Source organism: Eptatretus burgeri, chromosome 2, assembly GCF_056783735.1.
Source record: "Eptatretus burgeri isolate ZD-2024b chromosome 2, Ebu_testis_v1, whole genome shotgun sequence".
In the NCBI taxonomy this organism is placed as follows: Eukaryota; Metazoa; Chordata; class Myxini; order Myxiniformes; family Myxinidae; genus Eptatretus; species Eptatretus burgeri.
Window position 1 is genome coordinate 136,065,670 of NC_140962.1, and position 5,000 is coordinate 136,070,669.

Consider the following 5,000-nt stretch of genomic DNA (forward strand, 5'->3'; position numbering starts at 1 on the left):
ATCTGACATTCTGTTGCATATTTATTTATTTTATTCCTACTCTCGTCATTTAGCACCAGTAGAAAACAATGAAGAAAAGAGAATAATAAAAGAAAGCCACAGCACGTCAAATTTATCAGACTTGTATTAGCATGCATATAATGTATAAGTCAATGCGTAATAGTCCCGAGGCTATGAGGCCGTGTAATAGGACAGATAAATTTGTCTTTTATAGTTGTGCCAACATATTTTACCCTGTTCATTTATTTCAGCATTTTGGCTAAATGTTAATGAATAGCAAGCCAATGGAAGCAGTACCTTCTCTTTAGAATAAACCCATGTATGTCGAGTGCAGCCATACCTGGCTTGCATGTATGTGGAATCGTACCCATCCCAGCAGGCTGGTTTCAACGAACAAATCAATAAGCTGCAAAATGTGGGTGCAGGTTTTTTACATTGTTTGATTTTAAAATAACCTCCTTGCACCTTGAAATGATGCAGTATTAATCTTTAGTATTTTACTTGTATGTCCCTGTAAGTTTCTTTTTTAATGGAAAATTTCAACAGTCACATTTTATATTTTGTGGACATGGTATAGCCCTTTATTGTGCATGCATGTATTGGATTTGTACACGACTACGACAAGGTAGTAAAGGGATAAATAATTGCCTCGTGATTGTTGTGCATACACGGCTCAGAAGCAGAATTTATTTTCCGCAAAACAATCACAGGAATTAAGACGATCAGTGAGATAGTAAACACATGTGCACAATGCATTTGTACGTACTTTATACAGCGCACGACATCGAATCAATCCATTCTGTACGAGTCGCGTTCTGGAGATGACGTGAACTGTCACGTGACCTGCGGTTCGCTGTTGTCAACTTTTTGAGGGGCAGGGCATAACAAGTTGTGAAAAGCACTAGAAATGTTCGAAATATTGGTCTAATTCTCCCATTGTTGATTTTAAAAAAGAAACATGGGTGATTTCTTCACGAGGAAGGTCAAATTAATATATAAATAACCAGAAAGTTTTGAGTGTCATGGGACCTTTAATCTTTTAAATGCTGAATGTCAAGTAAGGAAGCAGCAAACTGCATTTTAAATGGCTTTGGTATGACTCGGCCAGGGTTTCAACCACTGACCTCCAAGACTCAGAGCTGATGCTCTCGAATCGAGACCCCAGAGTCGAGATTATGCCACCGAGTCTGGTTTCAGCATTTCCTCTGCTCCTTTTTCTTCCTTTCCTGCAAGTTCATTCTTCTGCTAATTTTCCCAACTGTTGCCCCCCCCCCCCACTGTGAGTTCACCCTTGCTCTTCCATCAGCCTTGCTCTTGCAGAGAAAAACACACAAATAATAATAAAAAAATATCGCACCCGTGTCCGAAGGAAGCGGCTCCGTTTGGCATTTTTTAATATGAAATAGTCAAGGCCTAGAAACGAACGAAATCCATGAGAATTAGTTACATGTATGGATATATATATATATATATATATATATATATATATATATATATATATATATATATATATATATATATATATTACAGTCATGCGCCGCATTACATTTCGTCAACGATGGACGGCAAATACTGTTACGAATCTGGAAGCCATGAGCACACAACAGCCAGAGTCCTTATAGATCAGTTATATCGGTAAGTATGTGTTTCTCGTTCGGGTCCCGTCCCTTGTCTTATGGGAATTAAATGTCCGTGCGCTGCGGAGTTATTTTGATAGTCAGGGTTTTCTTTTACATTTTTACATCACCAACAATGACAACAACGCCCATCTTCGCTTTTACAACAACACTATGGACCATTCTCCGCACTATGGAGTGTCAAACATACATGTGGGCGGAGTTCACTCGGTCACCGAGGTTCTGACTCCATGCTTCGGCCAATCGGAAGGGTGCGAGCGCGTTTACCGCCTTTCAGCCAATGGGCGCAGACAGAGCGAGCTCCAAGAGAACCAGAGCCTCTTCGGGGGGCAGGGGATCGACACGCTCTGACACGCCACCCGACCAATCATGGAGAGACGACTGATTTTCCCCGACGAATGAGGGGTGCAGAAAGGTGAGACACGTTCCCCCCACCCCCGACGCCAGGGAGAGAAGAAATAGACGGGACGGCGCGGTCATCTCGCTTCTGGTCTCGTCTTGTCGCTGGCTCTGGTCTCGTCACGTGCTGGAGCCCGATGCTGCCCTCCATACCCGGTGCTTGCAGCGGCATCAAGTTGCGGTTTAAGTACCGCCGAGCTGGATCGTCAAGGGCCACACGAGGCGGGAAGGTCCCAGATAGCTCTGGTTTCCAGCTCATCGTCCCTCAAGCTGGGAACCTTCAATAAAGGCCGCGGCCATCATTTCTTCTGGGGATTTGTGTGTGTGTGTGTGTGTGTGTGTGTGTGTGTGTGTGTGTGTGTGCGTGTGTGTGTGTGTGTGTGTGTGTGTGTGTGTGTGTGTGTGTGTGTGTGTGTGTCCGTGGACCCCATCTGATAAGTGGAATTGTTAAGTGCTTTTTGCTGCACATTATTTGCATTGCTTAGTTGGATAACTCTGCTCTTCTGTGTTCCCCTCTCCACCTATTGTAAATAAATATCCATTTTGTTAAATGTATCAGCTCGTTTCTGTGTTTCTTTCATCGGCTTAGCACGGTGCGTGTTGGGAAATTTGGAAATGGTAAATTGTGCATTTGGACCGACGGGTCTTGGTAACTAACTGCTCGGGTTACGCATGGTCTGAGCACGATAACGGCTCGTTCCGCTCGAGGCCTGCCGAGGGTGTGAATTCCCCGGTAGCTTTGCCGCATGGATACTTAGGTATATTGAAGTTGGCAATCAACCCTATTCCAAGCGGCCGAATTATTGGCGATTCACGGTCCTGTAAGGAACCCGTGCCTTTCGGAGTTCTCCGAGAAGCACGATCTCGATTCCGGGTGTTCGGTGGAGCCGACTTTACTGCTCCACCTAGCGGCCGTGCTCGCCACCAATACCCGGCACCACAACAATACGACAGTGGTCCCATAAGATTATAAGGGAGCTGAAAAATTCTTATCGCTGAGTGATTCGTAGCCGTCGTAGCGTTGCCAGTCGGATAAAAGCACAGTATAGCAGATAAAATTATGTACAGTACATAACACTTGATAATGACAACAAACAACTATGTTACTGGTTTATGTATTTACTATACTGTACTTTTTATCGTTATGTTAGAGTGTATTCTTTCTACTTGTAAAAAAAAGTTCACTGTAAAACAGTATGCCGTGTTCCGCAGCAGCCTCATACAGCTCGTGTTTACCGCGTCTCTTGATTGCATCATTTTTCCGTGTGCTTGATTTAATCTCATGTTGTTTTGTTCATCATGGCCCCGAAGCGTTCATCAAAAAGTTTTTTTAAAATAAAAAAGTTACAGTAAGCTAAGATTAATTTATTATTTAAGAAAGGAAAATATTTTTTTAATAAATTTAGTGTAGCCTAAGTGTACAGTGTTTATAAAATCTACAGTTGTGTACAGTAATGTCCTACGCCTTCACATTCACTCATCGACTCACTCAGAGCAACTTCTAGTCCTGCAAGCTCCATTCATGGTAAGTGCCCTATATAAGTGTCTTTTTTTTAATCTTTTATACCGTATTTTTACTGTACGTTTTCTATGTTTAGATACACAAATACTTACCATTGTGTTACAATTGCCGACAGTATTCAGTAGAGTAACATGCTAGGAGCAATAGGCTATACCATATAGCCGAGGTGTGTAGTGGGCTATACCAACTATGTTAGTGTAAGTACACTCTATGATGTTCGCACAATGACGAAATCGCTTAATGACGCATTTCGCAGAACGTATCCCCGTCGTTAAGGCCTAAGTCACATTTGCTCTACGGCGACGATACGGCGGCCGTACGCCCTCTGAATTGACAGAAACGTGCAGCAGCCGCAGAGTTTCTGAGGTGGCCTCAGGGTGGCCCTACGCCGTTTGGCTATCTTTTACAGGTCGTAGGGGTCGCCATGGAATTTTAACGCGGAGTTATAACTTTTTTCATTTCTACGTTGGCCGTTACAATTCGACATGCCGTAGTTGTGATGTAGTTGTGTTCCACGTCGACCGTACGTAGGGCGTACGGTGGGCTTGCGTTATTCGTGCGGCTGCCGTAGTCTCTTATTAATAAAAAATGAATTTTGCCCTAAAAACCGAATACATTTTTAAAAAACCGAACACAACGAATCGTTCATGTTTGTTCACGTGTCTCCCCCACCTGTTTGAGCCGCATCTTCGCGCTTTGTTCATTCAGTTCGTCGGTGGAAGTCCTCGTGAAAGCATCACTCATGTGTCGATCGCTACTTTACCTCGTGTTTTCACCTTGATTTGTGTTTTTTTATTTCTTTTACTCATCTTGTGTTTTAATTAATCACAAAAAAGCAGTCCGATCACGTGATATGACGGACTGTCGGGCAAGGATTTAATTTCACAGAAAAACCGGTTGTAATTTGGAATATGCATAATTACCTCTGCCCGATGCGTTTGATGAAAGCGATTGTGGTTCTGGGGGCATCATGTTTGATGAGCTGCCCCGGGGGCAGCGCTCGCAGAGTGCGCAAGCGATCGGAACCCAGGCCGGAGCTCGAGCCTGTGTGGACCTTTGGATTGGGGATTGTACCAGTTTACATACAATACACCGCCACCGAAGGTCATTTAGTCATCTTATTTTACCTTAAACATGGGGGATTTCAGTTTTAAGTGTCTTGAAAGTGGGGTTTCTTGGGGTCCAGGAACGGATTAAATCACTCCATTATTAACCTCCGCCATTGAAGATTGGAGGTTACTGTTCTCACCCCTTTCTGTTTGTTTGTTTTTGAACATTATTACGGAAAAACTCCTCGACGGATTTCGATGAAACTTGGTGGGGGATTAGGTATGGTCCAAGGATCATGCCATAAGATTTTGGACTTTGTCCAAAATCCAATATGGCCGCTATGGCGGCCATTTTGAAAAATATTTGAATTTTTTTTTTCATTTCTACATGTT